Source organism: Arvicola amphibius, chromosome 11, assembly GCF_903992535.2.
Source record: "Arvicola amphibius chromosome 11, mArvAmp1.2, whole genome shotgun sequence".
Classification (NCBI taxonomy): Eukaryota; Metazoa; Chordata; class Mammalia; order Rodentia; family Cricetidae; genus Arvicola; species Arvicola amphibius.
The window spans coordinates 87,280,899-87,295,465 of record NC_052057.2 but is presented as its reverse complement, the minus strand read 5'-3'; positions in this window follow the sequence as shown (position 1 = coordinate 87,295,465).

Below are 14,567 nucleotides of genomic sequence, written 5' to 3'. Positions count from 1 at the left end.
TCACTAGGGTCAACGCTGGCCTTTGTTTACCATGGCACTCCCCTGTCCCCAGGTTTCCAATCTCCATTTCTCCTACCCCAGTTTCTCCAAAACCCTAGCCATCTAGATTCCATGGGTGCTTTACTCACGAGGTTCACAGGCTCTCTCTGTTCCAGCTCCAGGAAGCTGGGTCGCTCCTCTTTGTCCGCAGGTGCAGCCCAAATGCCTAAACAATTGCCTGCTGCTTTCTACACAGGAAAAAATCATGATTGACTAAGTGAATTCAAACTGTTGTGTGATCAGAAAATGTCTCCTCATCTAGAGAAGCAGGAAAGCCAGGATGCAGAGGGAGAGAAATCAGAGTTCTACCTAGCGAGAGCTCTCCGGGCTTGGTCCATATGGACTCCAGGCTGCTGTTCTGAACATAGAGATTGTGAGTTCTCAGAGTAAGCTACCTCCAGGACCTTGTTCCGCTAAGCTAGCAGAAATCAGCCCAGACTTTCGAGAACTTACATCCTAGTGGATACAATTTAATGAAGGCCTGGGAGCGAGGGGAGAAAAGCAGTCAGCACGGGGAACAGGTGAGGAGGTGGTGCCCATCAGTCTATGCCTTTCACCTGGACTGATACAGAAAACCACGGCAGAGTTGAGAAGCTTCACTTAGAAATCCGTTACATTTAAAAGGGTCCCCTTGGCTGCTACAGAGCCATCTTGGGTTTGTGGGAGGCAAGCGGAAGTCTGAATCCCAGTAAGGAGAGATGGCAGTAATTCAGGAGAGTGGGGGTTTCTGAGCAGGCGTCACTGGGGCTTGGTAATGTCAGACATCTCAGATGCACGAGGCTCCACCCTCCACAGAAGAGAGGTGTGTCTTCTATGAGCACACCACCATTGCACAGTGGGGCTGCTGATGCACCTCATCCTGCCATCTGTCCCCTGTCACCAGCCTTCTGCTTGTGTGGAATGTCACCAGCCCTGAATGTGGGCAAGGTGAGGCCGAGCAGTCCCACTCTCTGAATCCTTAACAAGGCTGCAAACCCTTTCCCACCTGGAGTCTACCTGGGGTGGTCTGAGAGGTAGAGCCGATGCGTGCGGGGGTGGGACTGGGGATGTACAGGTACTGGAATGGGGGCAGGGCTCAAAGTTTGCTGACTTGCTTTATGGTTCTATATTAAAGTTGCTGGTAAATTAAGGGGAGCTCAGCTAGCTAGAAAGTAAGGCTGGTGGCGGGCAAGGCTTCCACAGCTAGAAACATGACACCCGAATGTGAACCGGGGCATTTCCTGCTGATAGAGTACCCTTGGTGGGACTTAGCTCAGGAAGGTCTGCCCCTCGGACCTTTTCGTCTTTCCCAGAACACATGCTTTCATGTATGCGTTCTTTACCGATTATGGGTCAGTATATAGATTTTTTTTTTAATTTCAGGCTCAGCCTCCGACTAGGACTTTGATAGTGGTGAGGAGAGAGAATGATGTGAGGTCCAGTGGATATGGCTCTTGACTGTGAGAGCTGCTGGATTCCCAGAGAAAAAAATGTGAGAATGTGAGCAGCAGGGGCAAGCGAGCTGAAAACAGCAGAATTACAGACGACGGCCTTTGGAGGGTCTCGGTTGATGGAAATCCCACCTCTTGGCAGATGAGGAAATGGGTCCAGAGATGTGAAAGAGAGAAAGCCCTTGTGAAGCAGCTCATCTGGACCCACGAGTTTACCGGCATTTGTTTACAAGCAGTGATTCCTCCTAGCAATGAAAGAGTTCAGCAGACACCCGTTCCTTTGTTATAAGAGCAAATACGGTTGCTACCTAAGGAAAAAGTCAGGTTGTTAGGGCTCCTTTTTACCCTTTCTGAACCAAGGTATAATTCCTCGGTCCCTCTGTGTGTGGGGAATTAGGTTGTGGTCACACCTGGGCTCTGGGCAGGTCACGAAGAGGGCTTCATTTCGAGAGTTTCATTCTTGTTAATGCAGTGCTGGGAAGACCCAAGGGATTGGCTGACCTTTAACACGGTCCCCCAAAACACATTGAAGGGTTAATCTGGGGACATACTTTATACCAGTTCTCTTGGAGCTTATAAAATACAAACCCACCGATCAATAGTTCTTGCATAACCTTTTTCTTTTTTGTTTCTCCTTCCTTTCTTCCTTCCTTTCTTCCTTCCTTCCTTCCTTCCTTCCTTCCTTCCTTCCTTCCTTCCTTCCTTTCTTTCTTTCTTTCTTTCTTTCTTTCTTTCTTTCTTTCTTTCTTTCTTTCTTTCTTTCTTTTGAGATAGGGCCTCTCTCTGTCCAGCCCTGACTGTCCTGAACTTTCTACATAAACCAGTCTGGCCATGAATTTACAGAAATTCACCTGCCTCTGCTTCCTGAGTGTTGGGATTAAAGGTGTGTGCCACTGTGTGTGGCTTGCATAACCATTTTTTTTTCAAAATGTAATATTTTATGATAATCTCAAGGAACCAGGGACAGAGTTGATTTAAAGCAAAGGTTGAAATCAAGAGCTCCTAAATACATGCTTTTGATGAAACAAACAGGCATCCATGTCTTGTACGCAACCCCCAGCCTCTAACCCAGGGTTCATATTAAGCGGAGATTCTCTACAGACCTCGGATCTCAATCATCTGAAGTGAGCGCCTGGACAAACTGAAAGCACCATGTCCCCAAATAATAATTAAAAGGCCGCTTCATCTTTCCTATGAAAAGCAGCTATCAAGCTGTTACTAAGAGATTTAATTCCCAGAGATGGACAGGGAAGCGGGGTTATTATAAGCACCCAAGCTTTCTCCCCGTATTTAGAAACGTTTTGCTGGGAGCTTTCGCACGGTTCCCAAACTGGGAGATGTCCTGGCTTCTCAGATAGTGGGGAACATGAAAATCTATGTCTTTTGTCTAAAGAAAAGAGTGATAAATCCTCTTGGAAGAATACCACTGCGGAACAATAAAGGAAACTGTGCTTCGACGGATATAAAAGGATAGCTGACCCCCACATCTGCGGGTTCTGCACGTTCACATCCAACCAGCTGCAGAGCGGAAATATTTGGAGGTTTTAAAAGATGTGAATGTGCTGATTATAGGATGGGCTTTTTTCTTTTTGGTATTCCCTAAACAATATGGGAGAGGGCATCTTTGCGGCACACTTACATTGTCTGTGGCACTGCGTGCAATCTCTACAGCTGATTTCAGTGAGACGGGAGATTTGCCCGGACTCCCTGTAAACTGTGCTATTTTAAGAAAAGGATTTAGCATTCGCACATCTTGAAATCTGGGAGAAGGGACTCCCAGGATCAATTCTCCGTGGAGTATGGAGGGGTGGCTGTTCTGTGAAGGGCAGAAGGCTCCTGTGAACAATCAGATGAGGAAAGGGTTAATCTGTATGCTTCATGTGCACAGATAATGGCCCGGCCCCTCTATGTGCAGAAGAACTGCCGGCTTTGCATTATGCTGTTCCCCCTCCCCTCTTCCCCTGATTTCCCCTGTGACCCATAACGTCCACAGGAAGGGAGGGGAGCAATGAATGTCGCTATGCAGCGTGTCTTAGTGAAGCCAGGCGCACCTCAGAGGCATCTTTCCTCCGTGCCGTCCCCCTTGTCACCTTTGCCTAAAGATGATGCTATGTTCTGTTGGAATATTGTTTAAAAATAATTTGCTCCTGAAAAGATACTGGCCTTTTTAGGAAGCAGCTTCTGGTACAGACCAAGCTGTTTTGTGATCTAAGCTCTTTGAGAGAGCAGCGTATCTCAGAGAGCCAGCAGGAAAAGCGGTGGTTGCTAAGGGAACAATTGAATTGCTGACACAGAGACATGTGATGGGACTGAAAACTCTTTTCTTCTCCTGCCACGTGGAAAAGAAAGCAGATGAGTCAGAGGGGTGGTGGACGGCCCTGTCTGGTGGCTAAGAAAGATGATGGCAAAACAGCCTCAGCCCAAAGAGCAACGGTCCACTGATGGTTAAAACGCTTCAAAGGCTGGAGAGATGGCTCAGCCATTAAGGGCACTTACTGCTCTTGCAGTGCACCGAGTCCATTCCAGAACCCACATGGTGACTCACAGCAATCTATAGCTTCAGTTCTGGGGGACTGGATGCCCTTTTCTGACCTCTGTGGGCCCTGGGCTTATCAGTGGAACACCTACATACATGCAGGCAAAACATTCATAGACATAAAATTATACACATATATTATATACGTACATATATAATGTGTATATGTACGCATATAATATATAATAATATATATTAAATTCAGAGACTCCAAAGCAGCTGGGGAACTAAGGGAAATTGAGTGTGACAGCTGTGTGATGGCTGGCCATAGGTCCCATAGTGTCAAACACAGAAGGTGCTACATGATCACATCCTAAATACTTTGAAACATTTCTTAATTTATTGAATCACTCACTTATTTCCTAGCCATTTGGGAGAGAGCCTATTGGTTTTTAATCACCTTTTATTTGGAGGTATAATTTGAACACCTTAAAACTCATTACAACTATATAATAGTGTATTGAGGATAACTTCCAGAGTCCCTTAATTATTCTTCTCACCTAATTTTAGAACATGTCCACCTCAACAGAAAGTCCCCTTTTGCTCATTTAGCCCCTCCTTCCTCCCAGCCTAGGCGAAGACCAGCCAGCTTTGGAACTTGCTCATTAACCTTTCGTAGACACTTCTCCCGAAAGACATCATAGAGCATGCGGTCTTTTGTGTCGGGATTACTTATCTTGTCCCATGTTTGAGACCTAGCCATATTGTACCACGTCTCAGCTCATTCATTGTAGATGGAATAATATTCTATTGAACCAATACATGACACTATATGTTCCCCAGAGGAGGACATTTTTGCTGAAGTTGATGTTTTCTGGTTTAGGAGGATTAGGAAAGATGCCTCTGTTACTGCTTGTGTACAAATCTTTGGATAGGAAGCTTTTCATTCCTTGGGAGTGTGTACCCAGGATTAGAACTTCTGAGACATGGTAGGCATGTTGAACTTCTTAGGAAGCCTCTCAAGGCCAGCAGAGGACTGAGCAGGCAAAACACTTACCACCAAGCCTGATAACTGGGTTCCATGTTCAGAACCCATGCGGTGGAAACAGAGAGTCTAATCATGTAAGTTGTTCTCTGGCCTCCACACAAGTCCTGTGTATGTACATGTTTATAACACACTCGTGTGTGTATGTATGTTTGTGTGTGTGTGTATGCAGTCACATGCACACACAGAGAAAATAAATAAATGTAATAAAAAACTTAGAGGTCCCCAGTTTCTCCCCATCCACCCTGTAGATTTGTTTTCGCTACTTTTTATTTTATTTAGATTTTAAAATATTTTTATTTATTCTTTGACAAATTCATGCATACATACAATGTGTCTTGTTCACATCTACTCCCCCAGCCCCCCAGACTCTCTTTGAACTCCCCCCAACCATTGCACCTCCCTCCCACGTTCTCTTCGTTTTTAAATTACTCAATGAGCCTAATTAATGCTGTGTGAACATGGACAACCTATCAGTGACTACACCCACCCAAGAAAGAGGACTGTCTGGATCCCAGTAGCCACCAATTGCCTATAGCTTCTTAGGTAGGGCTGGAGTCTCAGGAGCCCCTCCCTACTTATGTAGGAATTATTGGCATACTGGGTCTTCTGCGGATCTTCTGCAGGTAACCACAGCTGCTGTGAGGTCATGTGACCACATCCCGTCCGGAAGACAGCACCTCACAGTGTTCCTCCTCATCCTCTAGAACTGCATTCTTCCTACCTTCTCTTCCACCACGCCCCTTCCGCCTTGCTGCAACCGACATAAATGTCCCTGTTCAGGGCCTGGCACTCAACACTCAGTTATTCTCATCACTATGGATGGTTCTGAGTCCCAGCGTTAACTGCTGCACACAGAGAAAAGCAACTTTTCTGAGTGTGGTTGAGAGTAGCGCTCGTCATAAATATTTAGAAGGCAGTTTAACCGCACGTCCGTTTAGCAAAGCTTTAGTAATAGGTTCCCCTGTAGAGCCAGGGCGCCCTAGCTGTGGGCTTTTGGCCAGGTTTACAGTACCAGACATGAATTCCCTCCCGTGGAGCAGGTCTCAAATCCAATCAGAAAGCAGTAGTTTACCTCTGTAACAGCTATGCCGCGATCGCGCCCATGGACGCTTGTGCCCAACAGATCTCTGTTGGAACACTCAGTCTGACACTGATTTCATTGACTTCCTTCACCAGCAGCCTGAACCGCCTTATGAAAGTCAGCAGGGTTTTTCGATCTTGGCCGTTCTGACAGGTGTAAGATGGAATCTCAGAGTTGTTTCGATTTGCATTTCTCTGACAGCTAAGGATGTTGAGTATTTCCTAAAGCGTCTTTCAGTTCTTTTGAGATTCATCTGTTGAGAGTTCTCTGTTTAGGTCTGTACCCCATTTTTTTATTGGATTGTTCTTTTGATGTCAAGTTTCTTGAGTTCTTTGTTTATTTTGAAGAGCAGTCCTCGGTCTAACGTGGGGTTGGTGAAGATCTTTTCCCATTCTGTAGGCTGCCATTTTGTCTTGTTGACTGGTCCATTTTATTAATTGTTGTTCTCAGTATCTGTGGTACTGGGGTTATACAAAAACACTGATGACATTATTTATTATGAGAGGATTTGGGGTAAGGGAAACGCTCTTCCAGTGCTGGTGGGAGTGTAAACTGGTACAACCACTTTGGAAATCACTATGACGATTTCTCAGAAAATTAGGAATCAATCTACCTCAAGATATAGCAATACCACTTTTGGGTGTATACCCAAAGGAAGCTCATTTCTACCACAAGGAAATGTGCTCAACTATGTTCATAGCAACATTATTTGTCATAGCCAGAACCTGGAAACAACCTAGATGCCCATCAACTGAAGAATGGATAAAGAAAATGTGGCATATTCACACAACACAGTGGTAAAAAATAATGACATCTTGAAATTTGTGGGCAAATGGATGGATCTAGAAAAAAAATATATTGTGTGAGGTAACCCAAACCCAGAAAGACAAATATAATATGTATTCACTCATAAGTGGCTTTTAGACATAAAACAAAAATAAGCCAGCCTACAGGTCACAACCCCAGAGAAACTAAACAGCAAAGAGGACCCTAAGAGTGACATACATGAATCTACATAGGAAGGTGAAAAAGATACGATCTCTTGAGTAAATTGGGAGCATGAGGGTCACGTGAGAGAGTAGAAAGGGAGAGGGGAGGAAGGGAGCAGAATTGAGAAAAATGTCTAGCTCAATAAAAACAATAAAAAAAAACCCAAAAAACAAAAAGAGTCAGCAGGGAGGAATTTTCCAGATCAGTTGCAACTTGATATCTCGATGTTCTCAACCAAAGTGTGTGGTATCTTCGGTAGTCTTGTTTTGATGGACAACTAAGAGCAAATCAATATCCTGTGATTTTTTGTGGACCCGTGAGGCTTCTCTGGCCTGTAATTTACACAGAGATATCACATACGAGTCATGCAAATTTCATCGAATAATCCATGTTTTCTGAGGGGAGCATTGTCTACCCGAGGCAGGACACTTCCATTCAAATGTCCTGGCTCCCATGAGGCTTTTTCATATGGTTTTAATTTACCTGATCCACCATCCACTTCATTTTCTCCTCCATTTACCTATTCTCATTCATACAGAAGCTTTTAGCTCCCGCATTCCTCCCCTTATGCTCATATTACATGTGGCCCACTGTCCCTTCCATCCTTAAATCCCTTTCTCCTCCTTGGATCATTTGCCCAAGAGAGCTTCTTGTCCTCTATAGACAATCTAAATACGCAAATCTCAAAGTCTGAGGCTAAGATCACACACTGGAGAGCACGTGTGTGTTTTTCTCTCGGGCCCTGAGCTACCTCAGTACCATATTTTCTGGCCCCATTCATTCCCCAGAAAATTTCGTTTCCAGCATCATTTCCGTTTGCTTTTCCTTCTCTTTACGGAATTCTACTTTTGAATCCTGAATTGACTTACTTACCTTCCAGTTTTTTGTATTCTCTTGGAATACAGTCGTTTCCTCTTTGAGCTGTTTCAATACATTCATAATCTGTTTTCAGTTGTGTATTTGGACTTTCATCTGTGCCTTTTTCATTTATGTGGACTGATCATTTTTAAGTAGACAGGTTTGGTTTTTTTTTTTTACCTTTAGCTACCATTTAGTGTATATGTGTATGTGCATGATCATGGGCCATGGTGTGTGTGTGTGTGTGTTTGTGTGTGTGTGTGTGTGTGTGTGAAGGTCAGAGGACAATTTTGGAAGTTGAAAGTTTAGCAAATGAAACACTCAGACACATAAAATCAGCAGCTCTTTAAGTTAGTGACTAATGCTCTTCACACATTTAGAAGTACCGTTGCTTGCCCCCTCCCCCAAAGAAGAAAATTCAAATTGTCAAGGCTACTCTAGTTCTTGGGAGGACGGTTCACTTTGAAAGGACTTAACATTTAACCACCACGGTTTCTGCTCCACCGCAAAATGAGAAGAAAACTGGTAGAAAAATGTTCAAAGGAACTTAGAGTGGCGGTTGATGACAACCGAGAATCTTACTAAGAAATCAATTCTCTTCCCAGGGAAATCAGGCAATCTTCCTGCGTGCACTTCAGATTAAATACATTAGGACACCACACGCGCACACACGCAAACACACACACGCACGCACACACACTCACACATGCACACACATACACACAGATGCACACATATATTCACACACTTGCGCACACACACATACACACACACACCAAGTCCCCCCTCCCCCCCCCCATCTAGACAGACTCCTCTGGCTGGCACTTCTTCGGGAAAGGTCTGTGGGTGGCATCTCTGCAGCCATCCGTCATTGCATCTCACTATTACTCCAGGAGAAAGATACACTTGCCTGACAAGGGAACAGAATACTGACTCCACCCACGCTGCTTGTGGGCTTGCTTCCCTACACGAGGCTACTGAGAGGCATTGTGAAGTAGAATTGCTTTGGCAGAGCCCAGGACTACAAACATTTACGGAATTACTAGGCACAAATTACTTGGCACTGCAAACTGGAGCAATCAGCAGACCTTAAGACGAAAGGATGCTGGACATGAAGCAACTTGAGAACGGAGGAAACTGGCCCTGCTACGCTCTGTAATTAAGTGCCCAGAACACATTCAGTTCGCGTTAGCCAAACTGTGTATCTCTGTGTACAACTGAGAGCTAGGGTTGGATTCATTAGCACAGCTGTGGTCCTCAGCAACTGTGAGATGAATGAGCCATCCGTCTGAAGGCAGCCTTTCCCATCCCAGACTGGACGGCAAGTCACATCATATACCGGTCACATCCCAGATAGTTTTTACAATGACCATAGGTTTTTGTAGAAACTAATGACAGAAATGGGACTTCTGAAATAACGCCATTTAGTAAAGTGACCTTCTCTCCCCACCCCCAACTGGCTCGGCTAGAACTCATTCGGTAGACCAGGCTGGTGTCAAACACAGAGACCCACCTGCCTCTGCCTCCCAAGGGCTGGGATTAAAAACGTGTGCCACCATCTCCTGGCCACTTTCTCTCTCCCTTTTTTTGATAAATTCAAATTGTGGACATTCCGTTTATTTACTCAGATGAGAAACTAGACTTGCTGGTTGGAAGTGAGCTTTAAAATTGTGACATAATCACAATCTCTGTCCCTCTAACAAAAATATCAGGTGATCTTCTAATAGAGCTACATTTCCAAACGAATATGCTTTGATGTACACTTGTGTCTCTCTATGCTATCAAGAGCATGGACTCTGTATGTCCCTTGCTGACACCTACCAGCCAGTGGCATAACGGTGCCTCAGAGGGCAGAAAGGCTGTGGAGGTTACCTGCTCTCACCTTTCTCTGCCGGGCAGGCAGCCCCCAGCTCCTGACTCACTTCTTGTCGCCGCCGGTAATTCAGTCACTGTGCATGCAGAAGCTGGCATTTAAGAGCTGAGGGTGGCAGTCTGGTCTGGTCTAGCATGTAAGTTCTCTCCCCTCCCTTGCCCTTCTCTCCCCTGCTCTCCCCTGTCCTCCCCTCTTCACCCAAGGCTGCATGGCCCTTCCTTGCCTTTCTTCTGCTCCTACTTTCTCAACTATTGAGAGCCATCTTTCCTGTAACACAGATACCCACTTTCATTTATCCTTCAAGTAAATGTCACTGGTTCTGCTGATTATTGGCATTTATATTTATAAAGCTGATTCTCCTTCACCTTTGTCTCTCATTTTCTTATGATGCTGGGGTCGAACGCAGGGCCTTCTGTGTGCTAGGAAAGTGCAGTCCCACCAAGCCAGCTGTGTATGTCCTCCTCCCTTCTGCTTCGATGTTGTACATCTTCCATATTGAGAATCTTATGTTTTATGAGAGTTTTATGTTTTAGAAATTTTAAATTTTATAATTTTAGAGTTACTGATAATCTGAAAGAATAGTAAAAATAGTTGTTATAGATTCTTTATTCAGATTCTCCGATGGTCATTATTCCCCCACATTTACTCTATCATTTCCTTTTCGGGGTGTGTGTGTGTGTGGTGTGTACTTTTGTCTAAGCTGTTTCTGAGTAATGTGCAGCATGGTTCTCCTTCACCCTAACATATTTCAGGGTGTAATCTCACTCTCAAAGAATTGTTCTTCAGTGCTGAAGAGAGAAAACACAGATAAGGAAAGAGAGAAGGTAATTAAATTCCATCTGGGATCTCACCACCCAGAAATACGCATGCGGCTGCATAGTCTTCCAGCTCTGCTCTATGCGTGTATTCCTTTCCTTAAAACACAAATGCGCTCCTTTGCATGCAGTTCTGAGCCATGCGGTTCTGAGCCAAGCTGTGAGAGGCAGACTAGATGGTGGGAGACCTGCTGGGTACAGATCCAGGTGGACTGCGTTTTCCTCCTGGGAGCAAGGTAGATGGGCACGGCAACGTTTTTTTCTTTCCTAGTTCTTGAGCCGGGAGTCTGATACCACAGTGCCGGCAGGCCGTAGCTTCTGATGACCCTCCGCGAGAATCCGCCCCCTGCTCCTCCCGGGCCTTCCAGGGATGACTGAGGTTTTCGAATGCTGACTCCAATATCTGCCTCCAGCTTCACAGCCGTACTGAGCCCCAGATCACAGCATTGGATTAGGGTTCGTTCTAAATCGAGGACAGCAGCATCTCAAGGCCTTCAAGTGATCACGCTTACAGAGACTTTCCTTCCAGAGAAGGCTGTGTCCTGAAGTTCAGGGTGGGCATGAATCTTGGGGGCGGTGTTGCTGCTCACCCTACTGTAGTGTTTGTGGGAGGGTCCTTACTTCTCAAGGTCCGCTATGCTCCCTGAGTTTAGCTTCCTAGCCTTTAAGGATGAAATGTACTAATAGTGCACAGAAAAGGGGGGTATTTAATAATTCTGGCTATTGAGTGTAGCAAACATATGGTTATAGACCAAAATCCTATTGTCTAGTTAGAGTGGGGTTTTCTATCTTTCATTAATATATATATATATATATATATATATATATATATATGTAATATATATAGTATATATATGTGTGTGTGTTAATATATATCTGTGTGTCTAATAAATATTTTTGACAATTTCTGAAAGTTGTATGTGATTATTCCTTAGTATAAACAGCTGTGTGATTTCCAAAATTCTAAGAGTTTTGAGTTGACAACTTTCTTTCTTGAACTACAAGCTTCCTGTCTGACTCTTCTTACTCATTCTGCGAGTTCTCCCTTTGCATGGCAGTCTGCAGACTATTGGAGTTTGCCTGTTGTGTTCATCCTGTGTACTGGAAGCTTGTGTTTCCAGTGTAATGGTGGGAGCCGTGGGGACTTTTTAGTTGCGCGGTCCTAGTGGAAAATCCTAAGATCTCTGATGTGCGCCCTCAGACCAGGTTAAAAAAAAAGCAGGTCACCAGCAATGTTTAGATGGTTATTATCTAGGCCTAGGATGTTGCCCAATGGCAGAGCCCATGCTGAGCATGTATCTAGGCTTTGTTGTCAACCGCAAGGACCACAAGAATAACAAAAGTTAGGCAAAGTTGGGAGTGTTGAATTTAAAGACGAGAACCTGGCCACATCCAGCACTTTAGTTTCTGGGTTTGAGATGTGTTCTGTGGTAGGGGCTGAAAGAGGTACTTACCCGAGTCTGCACCATGCAGCTTGGACTTCAGCGTCCAGTGTGACAACACAAAGAGCCTCCACTGTATAGGTCTTGGGCATTTGACCTACGTGCTTCCGAAGTGAGCACCTCTTGGGCATTTGGTTATGGTGCAAAAAGTTGACCAATATAGGACCCATTGTTGATTCCATCCAAAGGGCCAGACTTGGAAAGACATTCTGCTAAAGGAACAAAGTTGCTACCACTGCCTTCATAGCCTTGCTCCTGATGGTTATCCACATAAGAGAAGTGGTCCAGCATTCGGTTATGGGGTGACACAGGAGTCTGGTCAGTAGACAAGGGGGAGGCGCTCAGTTTGAAGCAAATCCCTGCTTTTATAAAGCACGGGGGGGGGGGCAGTTGGGTCAACAGTAGCTACAACAGTGAAAATACAACACTGCTTAGCTATTCAAATGGGTGTGTCTAGAGCCCTCTGCGCTTAGAGAGGAACTTGAAAGCTATCTTTTAAAGGGACGTCAGGCTTAGGGCTCAGATGATTCCAGAGACACGCTTGCAGGGCTTTCAAGAGAACTAACTCCCCCTTCTCCCAAGTGCGGAGCTGATGTGGGATAAATAGAAAAAGCAAAGCTAGGTGTGATGGCACACAGCTGGCACACAGCTGGAATTCTTGCTCCAGAGGCAGAGGCAGAGGCAGGAAGATCACTGTCACTTTGGACCATCCTGGTCTATACAGTGGTTCCAGGATAGTCAGAGCTATATAATGAGATGTAAAAGCCACAGTGATCCCTGTTACAGCAAGATGTTAGTTTCCAGTGTTAACACGCTTCTCAGCGTGTCACTGAACACAGTGACACACAGGCTCATGCAAAAGTGCCACCAGGCCAGGCCAAGCACCCTGACACACTCCCGGGCTTATCAGGCGTGTGGCAGCCCAGAGTCCTAGAGCAAACCTGAATCCTGCTAGTTCAGCTGCTTCTGACCACACTGGAGAATATCCCCAATGTAGGTGACCACAGTGGTATTTTAAGACATCCTGATGGTTGGAGAGGGGAGAAGCAATCAAGCTAGCCCCCATACACTCATGCCCATCCTGTGTTCCACCTCCCACACAAACTGGTTTTCTTTCATTCTTGTTTGAAATGGTTCAAAAGAGTCACGAACTTGGAGCTGAGTAGTCTGTCATCTGAAGCCTGTGTTTACTTCTACAGAGAGCTGATGAAATGTTTTTATTTTGATTCTTGTGCTCACACACTTGAAGCAAAGCTTTGATTTTTAAGGTTAAATGAGTTCCAAAATAAACTCATCCAATTGTCAAAGTCTTGCCATGTTTCAATTTTTGAAATGGCAGGAGGCTCTCTGACCCCATAGGTTTGACTGTTTGTCGGGACCTAAACCTACAAGCTACAGAGTAGACTGCCACCAGAAAGGTGTGGCCTCAGACAGGCAGGGAGCCAGGAAGTCATTCCGTGACTGTGCTGGTCACAGTCTTTCCCTGTCCTGTATGGAATTTCATGGAGGTTACTTTTAAAACACCTATTAGACATGTACCAAACATTCAACAAACCACATCTCTACATGGATTGGGTTCATTTCCTATCACTGCTGTAACGAGTTCTAACTGTGACTCTAAACACACACATTATCTTAGAGCTTGGGAAGTTAGAAGTCTGAGACAGCCATCCTGGACAACTCCAAGATATAAGGGAGTGTGTTCCTTCTGGAAACAGCGGGGAGAAGGTTTGCTTCTCCAACTTCCACGGGCTGAAAACAAGTGTGTGGACTGGGCTCCTAGTTTTTCCAGAGCACAGACTCACCATGCTCAGTATGCTCAGCATGCTGCCGTTCAGTTAAGCATTTGTAAAGACAAAGCCTTCAGACTGCTTAGAACCTGCCATACTAAGAGCTCAGAACTGAAGCAGCCACAGAGGGAGGTCAGGGAGGGGTTTAAGATGCTAGGCAACACGCCATGTCTACAAAAAGGCTATTTGAAAAGACAAAGTGTGTCTAAGATGTGCAAAACTCCCTTTAAAGACAACAGGTTCTGGCAAACTCCCCAGCCCTTGAAGGGCGCCAGGACATCCTGGACAGGGATGTCTTCTGTTCCGGACTGATGAGTACGTGGGTTCTAGTGCAGTCGAAGACTTTGCCTTTCCAGATCCTCGAGCTTGACTAACCAGCAACATCCACATCCTGAGCACTGAGCCTGTGCTCTGCCCTTTCGGTGGAGGGTAGTGGAAAAGCTAGCCGCCAAATCCACACACTGGCTTTCCTTTCAGCCCACAGGGGCTTAGAACAGGTTCGTTCACTCCAAATATTTCTAGAAAGTTTTCCAAACCTGAATCTTTTAATGATGACACATTTCTGCTGTTGACAGCTGAGAGCTGAGTATACACACATATACCTTAAAGTGTACACACACGTGCATGAACATACACACACACATACACTCTGATGCACACCCGTACACTCACCTTTACACATGTACACACACATCCCTCCACATGCATTCACACGCAAACAGCTC